General features: G+C 50.3%; 1 protein-coding gene and 1 long non-coding RNA gene across 2 annotated transcripts in view; both read right to left on the reverse strand.

Annotated features, from left to right (window-relative positions):
* Nucleotides 1–1,108: 1,108 nt before the first annotated feature.
* LOC145721241 (uncharacterized) lies at nt 1,109–9,374 on the reverse strand. The gene is made up of 3 exons (XR_014144803.1): nt 9,032–9,374; nt 6,838–8,637; nt 1,109–2,432 (listed from the first exon to the last, which is right to left on the reverse strand). It is a non-coding gene; the product is annotated as an uncharacterized LOC145721241 (long non-coding RNA).
* An 8,581-nt stretch (nt 9,375–17,955) lies between these two features.
* The window catches only part of LOC115943103 (uncharacterized), a 160,341-nt gene continuing 155,222 nt past the window's right edge, over nt 17,956–23,074 (reverse strand). Inside the window, exon 5 of the transcript XR_014144813.1 lies at nt 17,956–17,974. The gene's annotated coding sequence lies outside the window, so the exon portion shown is untranslated. The remainder of the gene's footprint in view (nt 17,975–23,074) is intronic.

Here is a 23,074-nt window from a genome sequence, read left to right on the forward strand (position 1 = left end):
AAATTCCATTCCCCTTATCCATGATTGGCTTAGGAGGGACCTAATTCTAGGCAATAAGAAATAATGAGTGAGAGTCCGCTTGGGAGGTGGGGACGGATCTGAAAAAGTTTCTACTCTCCTAAGAAGAGGTGGTCTTCCTTCTTCTTTGGGGCATCATGATGTCTGGATATGATCCCTTAAAGTTCTATCAGCTCAAGGATAAAGGGCGCATGTGCGCGTGCGTGCACACACACACATACACACACACACACACACACCCCGGGACAAAGGCAGAAGGAGTGTGGGTGCTGTGTCACCCTCTCTGGACTTGCTGGTATGTCAGATAAACAGGCTCATTGTTTAATCCTTTCAGCCAAAGCCAGCCTAACTGACACACACTGGCTTTCTTGTTTGCTTACCTTGTTTTACCTTTGAAATTGACCTCTCAGCTTTTCTATGATTCTCCATTGTAAGTATTTTTGCAGGTCACTGCAAAAGACCTGGATGTCCCATAGATATAACCCAGTGATTTGGCACAACTGCTCAACTCGTGTGCGTGGTTGGCAGTTGCCCAAATAGAGCCGGAGTTTATCACCCGATGAACAAGCACATGTTGAGCGCCTACTGTTTGTCACATCTATTCTAGGCACTGAGGCCATATCAGTGAACAAACTAGACAAGTGCTCTCTTCTGGAGCAGGAGCATAGAGAGTAAATGTATAAAAAATAATAATAATTTCAAATAGTGTAGATGAACAGATAACGGGAAAGACAAAGAGGAGGTAATGCAGGTAGTTACTTTGGATGGGGTAGTTAGGGCAGGACTTTTTGAGGAAGATGTTTGACCTGAAACTCAAAAGAAAAGAAGGAGGCAGCTATGAGACTCTCTGGAGAAAGAACATTCTAGGTGGTGGGAACCACAAGTGCAAAGGCCCTCAGGTACAACAGGTTTGATATGTTGGAGCCATGTTTTTCAAATGATGGGCTAAAACCTATTGGTGGGTTGCAAAATTGGTTTCACGGGTCAAGATCCAGTATTTTTTCAAATGAAATAAAATAGAGAACAGAATGAAAACACCAGTGTGCCTTGCACCTAGTAAGGATTAATGTATGGTTTTGTAATGCTTTGTTTCAGTGGTATATGGGAGTGGCTAATGGAATGGAACATAAAATGACTTTCTTCCTGTGAATTGTGGTTTAAAAAAAGAAAAAGGAGCCCACTGCGAGAGGAGAGGAGAAGAACGGAAGAACCAGTGTCTGAGCACAGTGAGCGAAGGAGTGAAGCACGAAACAGAGTTCTGGAGGAGAAAAAGATCCAGCCCAAAAAGAGGGGGTCTGAGCACTGGGAGGAAAGCAGGCGAGAGTGGGGCCAGAGCAGACAGGGTTCACCACAGCAGAGGCCCCCCGAGACAAGGGGCGACAGCAGGGAGAGATGGCCATGGGGTCCTTAATGAGCCTAATGAAAGTGATTGCCATGGAGTGATGGGGCCAGAGCCTGATTGGAGAGGGCGAAACAGAGCGTGGGGGGTGAAGGATTGGAGTCCACAACTAAAGAAACCCTTTCAAGAAGTTTTGGCATGCAAGAGAGCAAAGCAAATGGGGTGGTAGCTGGCAGGGCTGCGGTGCCTCCTGAGAGACAGCCGACCCCCCCAAACACACCTGGCTCGGTCCTGGCTAGGTCCTGGTCAGGCCACCCTCGGATCATGCTCCGTTTGGTTCCAGGCCCCACGTCCCACTGGGACATCAAGAAATTGGGGAGAATCCTCTAACTCCTCTTTCCTCCAAACCATGTCATCTCCACAAGGATACAGGATGGGTGAGTTTTATGATGGAACGGGAAGGAAGACAATGATGGAAGAGTGAGTAACTTCTGCTTTCGAGCCGGGTAAGAGTCCAGGACCAAGTCACGTGACATCTCTAAGAGTTGAGCCTTCTCAGTATTAATGGGATAATAAACCCATTTTGCAAGAAGAGATCACATACGGAAAGGGCTTCACCGGGAGTGACGTGCACTTAAGCACACAATCACCTTCTCCCTGACTGGATTGGTGCCTTTGTTGGGGCCATGGACACCAGGGGAAAGTACGTGGCACAAAAGACATTCCAGAGCCAAGAGAAGGACTAAGCAGGCAGCAAAACCACCCTGCCTACCCCCACGATGGAGCGAAGGAGTGAAGCACGAAACAGAGTTCTGGAGGAGAAAAAGATCCAGCCCAAAAAGAGGGGGTCTCTCCTTAACTGGACCAGGTGGGATAGCTCCAGGTCAGGGTCTTCTGGACACATGTCCACAGCAACTACAGAATGAAGCCTAGCTCCTTAGCTTCTAAGCTCTTCTCTGGCCCACAGTCTGGCAGGATGGTGTTGTGTCCAAGAACACAGTTGTGAGTCCCAGCTTTGTAGATTCTGAGCCCCAGAATTCCTTATATAAGGAGGGGACAATCATCTCAGGGTGGCCTGAAGGGGAGAATTAAATGAGATAATGGAGGTAAGACATTTGGCACAGTGTTAGGTACATAGTAAGCGCTCAGTAAATGCATTGTTATCAGGGATGTTTTTGCCACTTCTCTTACAACCACCTCCCTCGTCCACCCTCTTCTCCTCCTAAACCAGCCTTCTCACCCTCACCAAGTCTGCCAAACCCCGTGCCTTTGTTCCTGCCCAGTCCCCACTGATGGGATTATGCCTTCTTCCAATTTCTCGCTCAGCAAATTCCTACTCATCTTTTTAGAACCAGTTCTAATGTTACCTCCTCTGAGAAGTCTTCCTTGCTTGGGCAAAATGAATGTGTCTCACTATGATGCTTTCAAAATACTTTATTTATACCTCTGTCATACGGCTTTTGACAGTGTGTTATAAGTGGTTCTTTATGCACATGTTACCCTCCTCCTCCCCAACTAGAAGCTTTGAGGACAAGAACAGTATCTTATTTCTCTCTGTATCCTCAATGCCTTGCACAAAAGAAGATGCTGGTTGAATGAATCAACGGAAAGGTGCATGAACATGGATGGATGGATGGATGGATGGATGGATGGATGGATGGACCAACAGATGGATGGATGGATGGTTGGGCAGTGAGCAGTCCTCCTGTCCATGTCAGCCCAGACCTCAAATCAGCTCATCCTCTCAGGGGCTCAGGCTCATCCAAGACCTAGCAATTACTTGAGTGATTACTCAAGTGAGCAGTAACATAGCCCAGCTCGCCTGGACTGGAGCAGCACTGCGGACACAGAAACGTGGGAAACAGAATTTTGAGCATCCCTCGGGGCCAGAGAAAACCACTCAGGAAGAGCCAGGCTCTGCATAAACCTGCAAGGAGCCTCAACAGGAGAAAATGATTTAATTATCAGAGTGTCACCAAACAAATTGTACGCCTCATTTTTGGGTACTTAATGCTTATGGTAATTAACATTACAAAGATTTTTCTTCTCTCTTCTGTTTATATTTAGTTTAGCCATTCACAATAGAGCTAAAATTATTTCAACTAATTTTAGGCACTCTCACTACATTGCCCCTGCGTTTTCTTCCCCAGCACTGATACCCAAATGCAGTCTTTAACTTCAGAGACAGCCAAATGCAGGACAAATTGGAATCAATGCTGCCTTTGTCTTCGCTAATGAGGGGCTGCCACGCAGAGGAGTGCAGAACTGCTAATTGGCCGATCTCAATAGGGAAGAGACAATGGTGGCAAGGGTCGGGGGATTAATTATAGGGCCGCCTTCTGTGAGCCCCAGGCTTCCACTGCTCCTGTCTTGCAGTGCAACAGGGGTGGGCCTCCCCACCCATCTTTAGAAACAACAAGCTTTCCAGCTGGAGTTCTGCAGCACTGGAGATTCAGACCAAACACCCGGCACACACAAAGGTCAAGGGAGAGAAAGGGGTGGAGTGAGCAGGTGGCCACCCACGAGGGACAGGACCAGTGCGTGTGTTGGGGGGCGGGGTGGGAATGAGGGCGCACTTACTAGAATGCGGAAGATACATGTGCCTGTTCAGGCATGCACCATCCCCCTTCCAAAGGAGAAATGAGGCCCCATGAGTCCCAGAAAGGTGAGGGACATGCCCAGGTATGATACGTCAGCTCCTCAAAGGAGACACGGGGCCCCCACTGAAGCAGCCAGCCTTAGAGAAAGAACTCCTTTGAGCCTGGATTTCAACTCCACTTTGCCTGATTTCCAAGCCCAAGCTCTTGGCACTGCTTTGGAAATCTTTCCTCTACCATTAGTCTGTGTCCTCTGAAACCTCATTTCATTGTCTTTGGGGTAAAGGAATTACCTCCTAACTGTCCCTGTTAAAATGCAAATACCTCAGCTGAGCGAAGGAGCTGTGCATGTTAGCCCAGATTTGCTGTTTAAATTAGGCACCTGACACCAGGGAGAGCAGCTCCTCGAGGGGGTGAGAAACGCGAGTTTGGAAAGGGGAACGGGAGACTGCTAAGAGGCAGCAGGCCCAGGTGGAACTCGGTGGTCATCTGGGGAATGGGGTGGAGAAGCACAAAGGGGTGGCATCTGCAAGGAAAACACCAAAGGGGTTGCACCAAAGGCAAACTGGGCCAAATCCAACAATCCAAAACCAAACTTGGCATTCTCGTGCCAAAAGCCACACTCCCTCGTGGATTCCACATCGCTGTTGCTTCACTGGGAAGCCTGAGGTGGGTCCCGATGACATCTTCCTGTCCTTGCCCTGCAACTGGTCTTGCTACTCTACCTTTAAAGCGTGCCTTCTCCCTCGACTCCCTCTGGCCCTCACCGTCTTCTGCTTGGTTGGGCATTTTTGCCCCGTGTCAAAGTCAAATTGCACTGGACACTTGCTAAAAATGGCAAGACAGATCTTATGGTAGTACAGGGCTGAGCTCAACTCCAAATACAGCAGGAGCAATTGGGGATTTATAGCCAAAGGGCAGGGTGAGAGCAAGGGTGGGGGAGGGTGGTGGAAAATGACTAAGAGGAATTTGGTTTGGTATTGAAGGTGGAGGGATTCTTGCTTACGTGGCTTGGGCAGGGTTCTTAGTAAAACTAGGCTCAGAGACCAAGCATAGCAAACCAGGGTTGAGGCCCTTCTGGAAGAGGGCTCAGAGGAGCCTAAGCAAAGCTGGTCAAGGCCAGAGTCCCTGTCACCTCTCCCTGAGTCCTCTGTCTCCCGGCTCACTCCTCTGGCCCATCCCCCAACCACAGCCAGAACTGGTCTTCCTAAACCCAGTCTGATCTCATCACTTGCCTGCTTTAATGTCTTCACCGCCCACCCCCCATTGTCCTCAGGATAACATACAAACTCCTAGTGCGATGGACCACATAAGGTAGGTCAATTATACCCAGAGAGTATAATTGGTGGAAATCTGACCCAGAAGGAAGAGAATTCCTTGGTGTTCATTCCTGATTCCACTTGCGTCCTGGGCTTAGCAGGGGTTAAACACACCAGAACACGAGCTTCCCCAGAACTTCCCCAGTTAGGACCTTGCTTTGCTACAGTAAAACTCTTGTTTTCAAGCTCCCTTGTGCTTTATCTCCTTGGTTTTCACACCTCTTTAGGTAGCAGGTTAGAGCTTCCTGACCACGTCACAGAGAGAGGATTCAGGACCAGAGCGGTTAAGTGGCGTTCTCAGGCCACACAGCTAAGAGCTAGGTTCAGCCAGCATCCAGACCCAGTCTTTTGAGCACCATGATCGTAATTGCCCCTTTCCCCCTCTAGATGATAAACTCCAGGAGGAGAGGTACCGTGGCCATCTCGTTTATCCTTTGTTCCCACTCAGCAGTGCCTGATGCACAGAACACTCGATGGGCAAGGCAATGAGATCACTACCATTTACTGAGAACTTACTTTGTATTGGTCCCATGCTGAGTGTGTTGAAAGGCCACTCCTGGCCTAACACTATTATTAGTCCCATTTTACGGGTGTAGAAACTGAGGTCCTGGGCAGTTTAATGACTCAACGCAGGTGGCACGGTTAATCAAGTGGCCAGGCAGGGCTTTTCACCTGGGTCTGCTTGCCTGCAAAGCCCATGGGTTTAATCTGTAGTCTATACTGCTGAGTAAGGGCATATGAATCCATGAGTGAAGGAAGGAAGGAATCCAGTTCTTGAGCTCTTTCCAGCATGCCACGCCTTCATTCAAATAAGCACCTCCTCGCTTTCCTCTATACCCTGACCTCTGGGCTCATCTGCATGTAGACACTTTGCAAGCAAAAGAGAATTCCCAAATATTAATGTTTATAGCTAATGTTCTTTGGTAAAGATAATTTCAATGTTTTAAGATATTAATGTTCTTTTGACTGGTGTCCTTTCTAAGAACTTCTGAGTAAACACATCTATCTCGTGCTGATTGATTCTCCAAATTGCGCTATTATAACCTAAACCAGGACATTCTGAGTCACATATTCAAGAGGAGAAATGGTTCAAGGTAAGTATGTGTGAGTGTGTGTTAATATATATTTTTTAAGTTTCCTTTTGTGCTCAACTCAAGAGAAATATTTGAAATTCAAATAATGAGGTATTCATAGTGAATTTGCTTTCCTTAGGCCCAGGGTAAAAATAAAATAAAATGCTAGACCTTTTTCTTCCTCCATTATATGGTGCTGACTTTCCTTTCTCATTATGTTTACCTCCAAAATGTGAATGAGAGTAAAATTTAAAGGAATTACCACCATTCTTCAGCACATTTGCAAATCAATTAAGAGGCGCCAAATTATGCTCCCGCTTTTTCGCGGGACTCCAGGCTTCCCCAGCTCCTAGGAACACTGCCACAGCCCACGGCTGCCTGGCAAACAAAGCCCAGCTGTCAAGTCTAGAAGCAGGCTTGGCATTTCAGCGCTCACCTCCAGTGGCCAAGGCCACCCGCTGAACCAACCCCTTGCCGGCAGCCCCACTTACCTGCCCGGAGCTGAGTCTCCCACAGGGTGTTAATGGTGCCGGAAAAGCACACGCTGTCTTCGGAGTCAGAGACCTGGCTGTGCCATCCACACTTTGCTGCCTCCTGGCTCTGTGACCTTGGGCGAATCACTTGACCTCTCTGAGCCTCATTTTCTTTGGCTGCAGTGGAAACAATAATGCCTCTCCCAAGGTTCTCCAGAGACTGATTTGGGAGGATGCCTCCCAGCAGCAGGCACACACTGGGCCAGTAGGGTTTCCCTTCTTTTGTCAGAGCCCAGAGGGAAGGTGGGTGAGACCATCTATTTGTTATCCCAGGTCCCTGAGAGCCTTTTTGTCTCTTGTCCCCAGGTCCTACAGGAAAGGAGTATCCAGTAAGAGCTGGAAGTTAAAATGCCACTTCCTCCAAGAAGCCCTGCTAGGCTGCAGCTATAGCATTTCTTCCTTTCTTAATTCCCTCTGAATTAGGAGAATTTTTTTTAAAGATTTTATTTATTTATTTGAGAGAGAGAGAGAGATAACAAGAGCAGGAACACAAGCAGGGGGAGTAGGAGAGGGAGAAGCAGGCTTCCCGTGGAGCAGGGAGCCCAATGCGGGGCTCGATCCCAGGACCCTGGGACCATGACCTGAGCCGAAGGCAGACGCTTAACAGCTGAGCCGCCCAGGCGCCCCTGAATTAGGAGAATTTTGTTCTCTCCCTTGTATTATTTTTCCCCTCTCCACAATGAAGCAGTTCCATGAAGGCAGGGACAAAAGGTGATGCCTCTTTGCAATTTCCTTTTCAACCGAACAAAAATTGTTGTGGTTTCAGTTGACTCTCTTGCTACCACGCCTTCGCTCACACCGTCTCTTCCATCTGAAGCATCCCTATCTCCACTTTAAAGTGGATCTGCTCATACGCCTGGGCCAGCTGTGGGTTTGCCCCTGCAGATTCAGGGGTGCAGAAAATTCCCCACTTTCTGTTTTTCTTTGGTTCAATCTAAACTCCACCCAGGGCTGAGCTTGAAGGTCAGCTCATCCCTGACCAGCCTGGAGCAACGGCTTCCAGCCTCCACCGTGCCTCCCTGGAGCAACCTGAGCCGGGCACTGCACGAGCTCGCCCAGCATTGCCCTTCTGTCTTGGAGGAGGAGGCTCCAGCGTCAGGGGGTTTGGACTCTGACGTGGGCAGTGAGTAGCTCCCAGGAGGAGGCTAGAGCCCACACGGTGTGACCCGCAGGAGGGAATGGGGTAAGCCCAGCAGATGAAGGTTTGAGGGGAGCAGCAGAGCCCTGAGAAGGGGCAACTATGGAAGCCCAAGCACTAAGGTGGGGCCTGGCACCCACGGTCTCGTTCTGGGACCCAGGTCAAGGCCAGCTGGGGAAAGAGGGAGGGTTAGAGCAGGGAAGACAGGGTGCTGCAGGCCACTAAGCTGGCCCTCCCTTCTCTGTACCTCAGCTTCCCGCCTGTAGATTAGATGACTTTGAGTCACTGACCTCCAGGGACCCTTACGACGCTAACATTCTGGAATCCTAGAGGGTAGGCACGGCCCAGAGAAAGTGTGGCTGGCAGGGCAAGGCACCTCCCTCCCATCTTCCACCCAAGTAGCGGGGTGACCTTGAAAGCATCGTTAGGCCCCCACACTCACAGGGGCTGGATGTGAAGCATGGTCCAGCTTGCTTTGTTTCTATTCAGCACACGTGCTAAATGCTGTGCTTTGCACACTTTCCTTACCAAGGGAAGTGACAGCTGAGTTCCAATGGGTTCTGCCCAGCCCAGGAATGCCCAGGGGTGGCTTTCCTTCTCTTCATGGAGGCCCTGGGATACTGGTAAAGAAAGCAGGTGGCGGGGTGGGGGGGCGGGGGCAAGACTGGCTCCCCAGGCCCTTTTCTCAGAGTATGTGTCATCTTTCCGTCACTGGGGCCCAGGGAGCACTGCGTAGCTCCTCCCTGCCAGCCTCCTGCCCCAGGGCATCAGGAGCCTGGTCCCCAGGCCCCAGGCGAGGCGGGCCCAGCTCCGCAGGGACGCCCCAGCCAGGTGCGCTGTACTGTGCTAGGCAGCCTGCCAGCCCCAACAGATGGCAGAGCAGAATCGCCATCCATCACAGCTGTAAGTGGCCAGCTCCCCTCCTGGTGCCCCAGACAAATTGCTCCACTCCTCCCTCCCTCCCCCAGTCCCTCATCTACCACCCCTGCCGGGCAGCCGGGTGGAGCCATTTACTCAGCGAGCCCTGCGTGCAGAATAAGGAGGGAGGCAGAGCTGAGCGACACATGGAGAGGCATCCATCATCACCGAGAGCCAGCAGCTTGCTCTGCATGGCGAGGCAGAGGGTGCCAGCCCTCACGTGTGTCTATGAGTGTGTGTGTGTGTGTGTGTGTGCGTGCGTGTGCATACCAAGCCACATCCTTTCTGCCCAGTGGGCCTCGGTGGGCCTCATCTTCACAAGGAAGGATGTGGTCTTGCCTCTCACTGATGGCCGCTGTGCCTGCTTCTGCCCTGGCTTTGGCTCCAGAGAGCAGGGATGATCAGACAGCTCAAGGCTCTGGGATGGGCTGGACTTCAGCTTTTCTATTCATCTGTCCACATGTTAGACCGTGTGCAAAGATATAGGTCTGACCAAGTGTCGGCCCAACAGTGGGTCATGTGCCAGGCCTCTTGGCAGCCCATAAGTGAGAACGTGGGTCACACCACCTAGCAGCCACTTGTCAGGCTGTGAGCCCCGCCTTGACATCTGGAAATTACAGCCATTGAACTGAGTACAGAACTTGAATCTCCATTCGAGGGCTCTGCCTCGCAGAAAAGGGAAGCATGGATGGGACATGGTACCAAATCCCAGCTCTCCCACTTCCCGACCTGGGAACCCTGGGTTAGCAATAGAAACTTCTACGGCTCCAATTAATAAGCTGACCAAACTGAACGGTCTCTACCTCCAAGGACTCCGCGTCCCCAGGCACTTAGCAGAGAGCCTAGAAAGGAGAGAGCACTCAATGTGTGGCATTGATGAACCCCAGGGCACCAAGGGACGGCTAGGTAAGCACCTAGCAGGAGGAGAGCGGTCAGGACAGCGGGCAAAAGAGGGGCTTTGGTAACCCCCGGTGAGGGAACGGGTAGGAGGCCAATGGGGGGCAAGCGAGGGCAGAGGAGTAGATGTGTGCAACTGAGTCACTGAAAGAACTTGTCAAAGATTCTCAGACTGGCCCTCTCCTCTTTATAATGTTCCTGAGTGGCCCAGGTAGAACATATTAAAGCACCTGGGTCAATTCTGTAGATGACCCAAAACAAGACAGGGAGCTCATTTATTTGAATGGCACATCCGGGCTCCCCACGGATGGTCCAGCACCAAGACAGCTTTTAATTAAGATCAATCTGACATCCTGCCCCTACTTTCAAATATCAGAGTCTCAGTCACAAAAGATGGAGGGACTTGAATTGGCAGAAGTTCTTGTGAACATGAGCTGTCAAAGTCCTATCACCCTTCGTGGTCCAGTTCATCTCTCACCCCTAGGTGCAGCCTTCCCCAGAGGTCCCCTTCACACTTGCCTCCTTCCTAGTGCCCCTCATCCTGGATCCCATTCCCATTCTCTCTCTCCCCAGGTAGTCCGTACCTTCCACTGAGGCTGGGACTAGCTCTGATTCATCTCTCACTCACATTCCCAGAGAGTAGCAAAATGCCTTAACATAAATAGGGAATGTGTGAATGAATGAATGAATGAATGAATGAATGAATGAATGATTTCATTGTAGTTTTAGCTGTCCACAAGCTCCATATGAGCCAAGAGAGTTATATGGCTGCTGACAAAGGTGTAACCTTAAGTTAGGCCGCATCAATAGAGGTATAGTGACCAGAGCAATGGAGGAGAGTTCTTCTCTGTTCTATGCTACTCAGAATGCCCAGAGGAGAGAGATGAGAATGGAGGGAGTCTGGAAAAAAAAAAAAAAGGCCATGAAAATATTCAAGGGAAGGAGGGAAAGGAGCTTCAGAGCATACAAGGGCTATCTGTAAATACCTGATGGGCTGATATACCCTTCTTCATCTGCCCCACCTTGGCCCAGCCAGTGGAGGTGTCAGACTTCCTGACATCCCCCAGGGAAGGACAGAAGCAGCAGGTGGAGTCTTGGGGCTCAACTGGTGGCTTCTGGACTGGAGGGTTATCCTGACGCACAGGTAGGCAACTTGGCATTCCTGGGTCAAGCAAGAGCACTGGCAAATCTCCCGAAACAAATAATTCTAAATTCCAAACATAACTTCATTTCAACTTTATTTCCCAAACTTATTTGTTTACTTCAGGCAGGAAGTGCTATTTTGTGGTTTCCAGGACAATGCAGTTCATAATTTTTTCACACCTTCCAGAGCAGGTGACAGCTTGCTTACAAAACCTAATTCATTGCCATGCAGGGCTCCAAGCTGCACTTTAATACATGCACCAATAACACATCACAATAAGGTTAGAGACAGACATTCCCTCCCTCCACCCCAAATAGGCATTTTCTGGATCCAGCCATCCAAGAAGAGAGCCACGCCAAGTAGACACCTCGAGTGAGGCCTCCCAAAACTAGCAATAAGAGAGTCCTCCCTATGTAATTTCCTCTTGGGCCAAGCACCACCTCCTCACCCCCTCCCCAACTTAATTGCAGGAAGAATTGTTATGCTAATTAGCATTATTCACAGAGTTAACAGAGCACGGGTCTAAATTTAGATTCCCTGCTGCAGAGGGGCTCCAAATTCACAGGGAGCTGGCAAAGATGCTGGGGGGGAAGGCAGGTCCCTGGGATGGGGATGCAGGAGAGTGGAGGGGGAGGCAAGCAGGGGCCCCTTGCCCCATCTTCAGGCCTACAGGGATCTTTAACTTCCAATGGAAAGCAAAAGCCCATGGCTCTTGGCAGGGAGGACTAGGAGGAGGGAGCCCTTTGAGCAGAAGAGAAGGGAAACCCGTGTGTGCTGTGTGCCAGGCCGGATCCCCGGGTGACAGTGTGGTGGAGCATCTCTGACTTGTGTCCAGGCTTGACTGTGACTTAACAGGCTGGGTGGCCTCAGGGAAGTGACTTTGCCTTTCCGCGCCCCAGTGTCTTCCTCTGTCTGCGGGCGGGGAGAGGTGGAAGGGATGGGGGGGAACATAACACCTACCTTTCAGGGGTTGCTGGGAGGGGGAAAGAGGCAATGATGAGAAGCACCTGGAACAGGTCCTGGCCTACAGGTAATGGTACCTGCTGGCTGGGATGATGGTGATAAAGGAGAAGGAGAATTGGGAGGGGACCACCACCACCACCTCCCTGGGAGGAAGGAGCTCTCTGTCTTGTTTGATGAATAAGGAAATTAAAGCTCAGAGAGGTTGCGGGGGCTGCAGGGGGATGCGCTGCCCAGGGTCAGAAGGTGTCCCAGAGCCCTGGTCCCTGCTGGAGGGAACTCTGCCCAATTCTGGCCCAACCTCCTGTGACCTCCCCCCTCCCCGACCCATTGCCTGGTGGAATGAAAGACCAAGATGTATGCAACAAAGGTGAGGAAAAGCCAAATTGAATGGTCCTGCCTCCTACATCTCTATCCCTGACATCGTAGGGCTGAGCAGAGGTGGCCCAGCGACCAGTATACCTGGGCCCTCATGTAAAATGTGGATAGCAGTAGCGCGTACTTCCCAGGGCTGTTGTGAGGAAGCAATAAATTACTCTATGTTAAGCACTCAGAACAGAGCCTGGCACATATTAGGAGCCATATTACTATAAATGGCTATGACATTCTGGAAATCTGGAGGCCAACCCTGCCTAGGACCTTTGCCCTGAGATCCCACCTTGAGGTTCTTAAGACAGTTTTCACTGACGGACTTTGGTGAGATGTCTAAGACTGAGGAGCGTGGGACTTCCCTCTCCTCTGAGAAAAGAAAAGGGCTTAGGTCTGAAGTTCTTTCCCCATCCCTGTAAGTCTCCAGGCTCCCGACACACCTGGGGCCCCCGGGGACTTCCCACTGTTACCGGAATTCCCAAGGGATGCTCAGCACCGGGTCCTGCGTTTATCGTCTGAGCACAAAGCCAAGTCTCAGGCTCACTCAAAACATAGCTGAAGAAGGCCTGGCGCTGGGCAGGCCTGGAATGTCCACGTGCACGGGGTCTGTGCGAAGGCTTTGGACCACAGCAGTCTGGAGACGTGGGCTCCAACCCCTGCTCAGACCCCCACTAGCTGTGGGTCTCAAGCAAGTCTCTGGGCCTCGTGGAGCCTCCACATCTTCATCTTAAAAGTGAAAAGGAGGGGCGCCTGGGTGGCTCAGTCGGTTGGGCGTCTGCCTTCGGCTCAGCTCATGATCCCAGAGACCTGGGATCGAGTCCTGCATCGGGCTCCCTGCTCAGTTGGATGCCTGCTTCTCCCTCTCCCTCTGCCTGCCACTCCCTCTGCTTGTGCTCTCTCTCTCTGACAAATAAATAAGTAAAATCTTTTAAAAAAAAGTGAAAAGGTAAATCCCTTTAGAGCAGGTCAGTTGTACAGATTAAACAGGACGATGTGATGCTGCTGGTTAAACCCGTAAGTTCCCTGCAAATGGGAGGAATGTCTAGTGTCCCCCGAGTGTGGCCCCAGGTGTACAGCAGCGGACAGGAGTCCTCTGACAGGTCCAGCTGCGTGGGGATGAATGTGGGGGGCTGCATTCTTGGGCCTTCCCCATCATGGCTATGGCTCTTCTGTTGACCGCTCTTCTTCGGTCCCATGAACACTGCGGATTCCCGATGTCCATCCTCCATCCCTCCCCTTCCCACTCTTCGGGGCTCTGGCCCACCGGCAGGCCCTCAGGCCCCACCTCGGTTCTCAGAAGCTGTCCCTGGCCCCATTCTCTCCCCCAAGCTGCAGACCCATCTATCCAACTCCCTCGCGGGTGCCTGACCTGGGTGCCCTATCCTGGGTGCCCTGCTAGCATTTCTAACACAGCAGGCCCTGAGCTGAGCTCACCATTCCCCACCCCCTGGAATCTGCTCCTCCTGCCTGCTCCCCATCTTCAGTCAATGATGCTAACATGTCCCCAGCAGCCAAAGCCAGAAGCTGGGAATCATCCTGGATTCTTCCCTGCCTGCCCCCAACCAATCAGGTCCTCCCACTTCCACCTCTGAAATGGTTGTTGAATCCAGTCACTGCTCCCCAGCCCAGGTCCTGCTCATCTCACTTGGACTAAGGTGCAGCCTCCATCCCATCCCCCTGGCACCTGCTTCATCTCCCGCCAGCCACACTGTGGTCAACAACTTCCTCCTAAAGAGTATATCTGTCGTGACCCTCCCTGGCTTAAACAATCCACAGGGCTTCCTACAGCCACGGGTCTAAGTCCAAACTCCTGAGCAGTCCCTACAAGACCCCATCACCTGAACTCCGAGGTCTGGTACATTCTGTCCTTGAGCTGCAGGAGGGCATGAAGGAGGAGGTGAGTCACCTATGGGATGGATATTTGACTTACACTTGCTGAGCTCCATCTGTGTGCTGGGCTCCATGCAAAGCGCTCGTGAGGTGAGTTTCCTCCTGAACCTTCACCACGGCCCTTTGAGGTGGGTGGAATAATAAACCCCCAATGAGGTCCACATCCTCACCCCTGGAACTTGCGAATCTGTCACCTTACGTGGCACGAGAGATTTGCAGGTGTGATTAGGTTAAGGATTCTGAGTGGGGGAGGTTATCCTGCTTAGCTGGATGGGCCTTATAAGAGGGAGGCAGGAGGGCCTGAGTCAGAGAAGGGGATGTGGCCAGAGAAGACGCTACTAGACTGATGTGTTGTGAAGATGGAGGAAGGGGCCATGAGCCAAGGAATGCAGGTGGCCTCTAGAAAGGCAAGGGTTCTCTCTGGAGCCCCAGAAGGAACATGGCCTGAGACCTCTTAATTTAACTCCTTAAGACCCACTTTGAACTTCTGACCTCCAAAACTGTAAAGTAACAAATTTGTGTTGTTTTAAGCCTCAGGGTTGGTGGTAATCTGTTAGAGCAGCCATAGGGAACGAATCTGCGCTATCTCCTTTTTACAGATGGGGGAACTGAGACGAGGAGAACTTCAGTAGCTGCCCGGCGTTCAATAGCGAGTAAGTGTCAGAGTCTAGATTCGAACTCGAGCTTCTGGCACCAGAGTCCTGGGATGGGAATCTCGTGCAGAGGAAGGTAGAGCAATCTGGGTCTAGCTAAAAATCTTGGAATGAGTTCCCCTGTCATTGGAGGTGCTCAAAAGAGGCTGAGGAAAGATTTCCTGAAGTGCTCTAACAGAGATTTCTCTATCGGGTGAATATGGTTTTCAGTGGTTTTCAAATCACACAGAAGCAGAACCCTCTACCAGAAGAGAGCTTCCTGGAATCCCTCTTTAATATAACCCATTGTTGAAGAGAAGCTTCCCTAGGTGGACGGGGTGGGGAGCCCTGCCTGTTGGGGCTTCTGCGGGACCCTAGGGTTGCATGGAGCAGTGTTTAAAAACACTGGTCTGGAGCCTCTCTGAGGTTCCTCCAGATGTGAGGTCCCAGGAACCTGGAAATTTCTCAGGAGACACACGACAGGGGACACGTGGTGTTGCTCTGAGCCCCTACAGCAGGGACAAGGAGCAGGGAAGGTTTAAGAGCTTCTAACGATTTTTAGTTACTTAATTTTCCTAGAGCTTTGACAGGTCCCCATAACTTAGGGTTTATTTGCTTTTCTCTTGAATGTCACATATAATTCTTGTCGAAATGTTTATTTGCCTAATGCAACTTTTAGTGCCTGGGTAATTTATTCCCCCTATTTGTCAGCCAGGAGGAAGGAAGGCTACTTTTAGCCTCTGGCTCAATTGTAGAAAGTAATATAGCATCCTTCACTTGTGCATCTCCGTGACATGATGGGGTACCTTGGCAGCCACACACCTTTCCCTGGGAAAAGCAAGGTCCACTCCACTTAAAGGCTTCCTGCCCCTCCCGCATAGTCTACAAGCTCAGTTCTGTCCAGAAATGGGAGTTTTGTTTTCTGCAAAAAAAAAAAAAGGGCAGCCAATGAGGAGGTGAATTGTATCATCACACGCCCTCGGGGGACGCAAGAATCAATTCTACGGATGCAATGTTGTCTCCAAATTGAATCAATTCCATGAGTTCTGAGGAAATTCAATTCAACCAACACTAATTGAGCACCTACTGTATGCTGGGCCCTCTGCTGGGCTGGGGATTCAGCAATAAATAAGCCTGCTTTCCTGCCCTCCGGGGGCTGTCAGCCAATTGGGAGACAGCTGTGTAAACCAATAACTGGGTGTAATCCAGGCTGTAATAGGGAAGCAGACAGAGCGCTGGAGAAATGTGGGGAGGAGGATGCGCCCTGGCCCTGGGAGCCAACCGAGTTCACAGGGCAGCATGGGACACAGACTCACATTGTCCCCAGGGGAAGGAGGGAAGGCATCGCAGACATGGGGGCCCGTAAAAAGGAAACGCAGATTGGTCTGGAGAGTGTGCTGTGAGGAGCTTCGTGGCCAGGGGCTGAAGAGGCGGAGCCAGGCCATGGCAGGTCTTAGATGCTGCCCCTCAGAGGCAATGGAGAGCCATGGATGGATTGTGTTAGAAGACAACTGTGGCCACCGTGTCAGAGTGAATCGGGACAAGACTGGTGCCGGGTGCCGACCTTGGAGGGTCTTCGCAAGAATGCAGGAGAGAGGTCGTGAGCTAATCCAAGGCAGCATGGATGGAAGGGAGAGGAAACAACATACCTCGGAGAGATTTGGCATCCATTTAACGTGGCAGGGAAGGACAGAAAGCGGTCACGGATGCCATCCCTGAATTTGGAGCGCTGTCAAAGAGCAGGTCTGTGGGCAAGAGGAGGCCAACTCTAGACATGTCAGGTCTGAGCTGCCCAAAGATGCCCCAGGGAGGAGGATGACCCAGTGGCTATTGGAAATGAATGTCCGAGAAGGGCCTGGGTGCACCTGGCTTACTGGCCAGAGAGGACTGGCGGCAGCCGCACAGACCTGGGGGCCCCAGGCTGGGCTGGAGCAGCAGTTTTCCACACCCGGGCCAACAGCCCTGGCCCGGAGAGGTGGTGCTGGCTCCTCCAGGCCCCGCCAGCAGAAGCACATCTAGGACAGGAGTCAGTCTTCAGAGAACTTCCCTGAGGCTTCGAGGTCCCTCCGGAGGTGGGGGAGGGAGTCACACTGGGGGACAGGAGAGAAATGGGGGTACATAAAGAGATGGTGGGTTCCCAGAAGTCTAGAGAGGGGCTGGGCTGGAAGGCAAGTTATGAGGGGACCGAAAAAGACCCCTAATCTACTCCAGACACCCAAATGTCCAAACAGCCTCGGAAGGCAGGCTTCCACCAATGTATAGGGGCCCCAGGAGTGAGACAGGGCCACCCTCCCAGGGTAGAGCAGGGACTGCCAGCTTCCAGAAACTTCTGGAAGTCTCTGGGGTCATCTGGGCATGGTCAGGGGTGTGCATGGGCGAGACAGGAATGTGAGTGCAGGGAAGAGTTACTTATCACTCACTCTCACGTGATGCCCCACAGGGAAGACCGGCCTCATGGTCGGCAGCGTAGCCCTCAGAATCAAGCTAAGCCTGATTCAAATCCTGCCTCTGCTACTGACAGAGGTGACCTGGAGAAAACTGCTTAACCATTCTGTGCTTCAGTTTCCTCTTTGTTTTCAGCTACTTCCCCCCCCCCAGTTGTATTGAGATGTAGCTAACATATAGCCCTGGATAAAGTGTGCAGCAAAATAATGTGACATGTATTGTTACATGAGGACCACAGTTAAATTGCGTTAACATCCATCATCTCATATTGTTTCTTAATCTAAATAGAGAGATGATCATAATGGTGCCCACCTCATATAACTGTTAGAAAAATTAAATAAGGTGGGCATAGTACCTGGATTTAATAAGTTAAACAGGTGCTTTTTTTTTTTAACATTATCACCTTTACTTTTTTAAAAGATTTTTATTTATTTATTTTTCAGAGAGAGAGAGGGAGAGGGAAAGAGAGCATGAGCAGACAGAGGGAGAAGCAGGCTCCCCGTTGAGCAAGGAGCCTGATGGGGGACTCGATCCCAGGGCCCTGGGATCATGACCTGAGCTGAATGCAGATGCCCAACCGAATGAGCCACCCAGGCATCCCCAACATTATCACTTTTATAAAAGAAGCTCCAAAAACCAGAGTGTGTGACATCCACAGCCGTTTCCAGAGAACGCCTGAATCTGGCAGAATCTGTTCCAATCCTGGGAAGAAACATCCCTGCTGTAAATTAATACACGCGACCCCACAGGCCTGAAGCCACCCCAGGCTCTGACCACCTCCTGGCGGTGCACACAGACAGAGCCAAGATCACACCCTCAAACCGTGGTGGTCCCACCAGACCCTTAATAGGGGAGCCCCACTGTCGGAACTAGCCATCCCGGCACCACACCTCTAGCTCATTCTGCTGTAAGTTCAGCTCTAGCCTGGAACGAAGAGCCCCCTCCCTCCTGGGGAGCCTTATCACCAGTAAGGGCTGCTCCCTGGGGCTCCTCCACAGGAATTGGCTCTGATTAGGGACCCAAAGGCCCCCCCCCAGGGGTGATTGACAGGGATCCCCCTTCCGATTGCTCATGGCTGCAGGCCCCTGTCCCACTTCTGTGTTCACGAGCTCCCATTTCCTGAGCACCTGGTAAGAGTCATCCCAGTGAACACAGCAGCCAACTGCCCACATTTGTGCCAAGAAAGAGAAACTCTCAGAAAACAAAAAACCCAAAAGTCACTGCTAATCACATTTGCATAATATGATTTTTTTTTTTTTCCCGCAGATTTACCTTCCTAATTACGCTTGTCTCTAGCCAATATTAAAGTGATTTCGCATTCCCGGAGCACACTGGTGATGAGCGAGGCCACTCCAGAGTTGGGCAAGAAGCTGGGCTAAGTCATCTTGGAGGCTGAGGTTTTGCCACAAAGTGGAGAATTCCCAGGTGAGGAATGAATAAGGCCTACCTACATTCCGGGTGGGGAAGAAAAGTAACGACGGACTTTGCCCCCATGGAGACCCCACATGAATTTAGCCAGAATTTCAGGGACAATCGCTCAAGAAAACTAAGCCAGAGCTTGGAAGGCTCACGGGCAAATCTACACAGGCACCAAGGTCAGCTTTATCCAAGCCCAGGCACAGGCACTCTGCATCCTCTAGTGGGTCTTATAAGGTTTGGCTCTGCCAGAGGCCAGACCTGGATTTCGATCTCTAACAGTGCTGGCCCAGTCAGGAACCAGGAATCAGCTCCACTCTTCCTCGGAGGTGAAGAGCGTGGATTGTGGAGTACGTGCCTGGGTTCACCTCCCAGCTCCTTCTCTTAATAGCTGTATGACAAACTGTGTTGCAGTTTCTTCCTCTGTAAATGGGGATCGTTTTAGCACCTACCTCATAAGGCTGCTTTCAGGATTAAATTTATGTATGTAAAGCTTGTAAGAGTCCCCAGCACGTAGTAAATGCTGTGTAAGTACCAGTTCCTACTACTTCTACCACTACCTCTCCTATTATAATGATTAGGATTGTTGTTCTTGTCTTGTCTTCCATGTCTCAGAGGAAGGACCTTGGCGGGGAAAGATCACACTCATGCTCTTGGATGTGAGTCCTCACTTTAGCCTCACGGAGCCCCATTTACAACACCGTGCAGGACGTTCGGGTTCAGGGTCCCCAAAATACCATTATTTTCCCCGCCTTTCGTTTTCCTGGACCTAAGCCCGGCATGTGTTCTCTGCAGGGTTCTCTTTCTGATTCATTAGTCCTAAAGTTGTTCTGAAATCCACACTCAAGACTGGTTCTGATTCTGGGACCAGGGTAGGCTTCCTTACCAGTTGCACCCCAGAAGTCCCATGATCTCTTCTGTGCTTTCTCCTCACTTTAAGGTCACAGGGAAGGAACTCTACTCTATGAACCTGGAGTTGGGGAGATCTAGGTTCAAACCCCGGCTGAATCATTTAATAATTGTGTAACCTTGAATACATCACTTAACCTCTGAGTTTAGATTTCTTTACCTTTAAGATGGGTTCTTGATACCTGCCCTCTATAGGTTGTTTTGAAGATTAAATGAGATAATTGTACATATATTTGTTAAAGTAGTAGTAACTGCTGTAACAAATACGCCCTGATATTTCAGTAGCTTATCACAACAAAAGTGTATTTTTCATTTATATAATAGCTGAATAAGATTGTTTCTGTTTGGTTGGTGACTTTCCTTCACATGGCGATTTGGGGGCCCAGGCTACTTCTATGTAGTGGCTTTGCCCTTGCCTAGAGGCATGGAGCCCTCTGCATCCAGCCAATCAACAGCTTATTGGTTGGAGAAGACAGAGCTGATTCTCATCGATGTTGGCCCAGAAGGAATATGCATGATCTCCCCTCCCATTCCATTAATAAGACTAAGCCATGGGCCCCATCTAGATGTAAGAAGGATTAGAAATAGAAACAGTCTCTGGCTGGGTAGCACTTCTCAATGACAGCTCTACAGTATGGGAGGGGAAGGGGACACGGGCCTACGGTCATGTCCGCTCAAGTCTACAAGTTCTTACAGAAGTATCTCGGGTGCATGGTAAGTAGTTACAATGGCTACTTCTGCCGCCACCAGGACTACCCCCACTGCTACTTTTGCTATTTATGAATAGTTACCTTGGGAAATTGAGATAATAATACAAGTCGCACAGAGTCGTGATGAGCATTAATGACATGAGCACATGAATGACACCACATGTCTCTTCCTCCTCCCACATCTAAGTCCCCAACTGCCCCTAGAGCACTTCCTAACATCAGGCCTTCCTAGGCTGGGCGCCTGCTCGGAGCCACATGTGGGGCTCAGCTCCCTTCTAAATTGGAAGCCAGCCCCTCCCACTGGCTCCATGCCCACCCCAAGGTTGTCTAGGGCACTCATGCTTCTCCTTCACCCTCCTAAGAACCACTAGAGATAGTTCCCCAGGTCAGGCTCACCTGATCTACGCATGGTCAGAACAGAATGCCCTCTGCCTGCCAATAAATGATAATTCCCTTTGCATTCCTCTTTCCAGAAGAAACACAGATTAAACTTTCTGAGCCTGAGGTTAACTAGTATTTTTCTAATAAAAAAGTACTTTTTCTGAGTACAAAAATAGCACCTTGATAGTATATCTTCAAGAACCTTTGCAATGTTGCTGAGGCTGTGTCAGGGCCATGGGGCAAAAACGAGTGGCCACAGAAGAAAAAAAATCTTGCTGTACAAACTTCATATTTAGTTGTCAGTATTGGATATTTTATCTACAAAACACCAATTTTATACAGCTCAATAATCTAAATCGTATAATAACAATAGCAAATGCTTATATAATACTTACTATGTATTAAGCCTTGTTCTAAGCATCTTAGTACTCATTAAATCCTTACAACTCTGGAGGGTAGGTAGTATAATAAATTCATTTTTTAAAATCTTATTTATTTACTTATTTGAGAGAGGGGGGAGGAGCAGAGGGAGAGGGACAAGCAGACTCCACGCTGAGCTCGGAACCCGATGTGGGGCTCGATCCCATGACCCTGAGATCATGACCCGAGCCGAAATGAAGAGTCAGACACTCAAAGGACTGAGCCACCCAGGCGCCCCAATAAATTCATTTTATAGCTAAAATAGTTCAACACGGAGAGGTTACGCGACTTGTCTGAGATCGCACAGCCAGCGAGTGGCAGAGCTGGGATTTGAACCCCAGTAGTTTAGCTCCAGAGGTCATGATTTAAGCCTCTCCATTTTCCTGCCTCCAATATGAATAATGGAAAGGCCTCCTGAGGAAGGTCTTGTGTATCCATTTTGCTCTCAGATGAAGAGGGAGAAAGGAAGCTGCAAAGCCAGGTCAGCAGGGATGCCAGCCAGGAGGAGAGGGCTGCTATCACACCCAGCAGTCAGTCAGCCTGCAGTCCTTAGCCTGCCCCAGGCAGGGTGAGGCTCCTCCCTCCAGAAGTAGAAGGCAGGTACTGGCAGGCATCCGACCCCACCCTCTCTCCCGAGCATTTCATTTCCCTGTCCTTTGTGGCATGACTGTCATAAAACTATTCATTTCTTAATTCTGATGGCAGAAAGGAATTAAATCAAGTTGCTTGAATATGACGACAGCCTCCCGCTAAGCCAGCTGCCTCCCTAGGGTCATTGGGAGACAACGCCCTGTTAATATTTAGCTCCAACAGCAAACATTATGGCTTTCAATTTAGAAGATTATGCTTCTGGTTAGTTATGTATCATATGTGCGCGCGCGCTCGCTGGGTGGCTCATCTCATCAGCGCGGGAGCATTTTGCCAGGGTTATAAAAAATGCCATTTTCTCTGCGAGCCCTTTCCACTCAGTGATCCAGTGAAGTAACATCGAGATCAAAACCATGTTCTGAAAAATAATTGATCTATTCAGCAGCTCACAGGCCTGCATTCCAACCGCCCAAAAGAGCCATTTTCAAGAGAAGCCAGGGGCCAACGTGGGAGGGGGCTGCATTCTGCTGCTACCCTGGTCTGTGGAGCATGAACCCCGGAAGGAGGCTTGGAGCTGTCCGTGGTGCTGAACCCAAGCTGTCCCAGAATTGCCAGTGAGTGGAAATGAATACTGGCTGGAGGGACTGGCTGATTGTCTGGGGAGCTGTGCCTATTCTAGGGTCTTGGATCATTACATTTTCCTTCTTTCCAGAGCTCCCAATCCTCTCTCTAATTCTGGATCCAATCCTCTAGTGCCTTCTCTTGTGCTCGCTCTCTCTGGCGGCTGCCTTCGTCCTGAGGAGCTCGTTCCTACTAGTCATTTCATGATTTTTCTTTCTTTTCTTTCCTTTCTTGTTTGGGCTCTTCCTTATGATGACACAGATCCTCTGGTGGGTCTGAGAAGCTTAATATTTTAGAAATACAGACCCATCTCTATTCCCTTTACTCGAGCTTCCTCTCCCTCAATTTCTCTTTCTGTCTCATTATCATTACCACCCCCACTTTGCTCCTTCCCCTTCCTGTCTATGTCCCTTTCCTTCTTCCCCTGCCTCCTCCTTCTCTACCCCTCCTTCCTCCTTGACACTCTCAATCTCTCTTTCCCTCCCTCCAGCCTCCCTCTCCTCTCTTCTCTCTCCCCCTCTGTCCTCAGAAATCCCAGCCTACTCCTTCTCTCTATTCCCCTTTCTGCCCTCCCTCTTCTGTCTCTTTCATGGTCTTTCCCAGTCTTTTTATCTCTTTGTCTCTCTCCATTACACTTTTTCTTTTTCCCTCCCTTTTCCTCTCTCACCACTTTCTCCTCCCTATTTCCCTCCCTCAATCTTCCAAGATCTGCCTTCTCTCCCTGCATTGTCTCTTTCCCTCTCTTTGCCTGCTTCTC

This window comes from Leptonychotes weddellii, chromosome 4 (assembly GCF_054177405.1).
Source record: "Leptonychotes weddellii isolate Sample4059 chromosome 4, ASM5417740v2, whole genome shotgun sequence".
Lineage (NCBI taxonomy): Eukaryota > Metazoa > Chordata > Mammalia > Carnivora > Phocidae > Leptonychotes > Leptonychotes weddellii.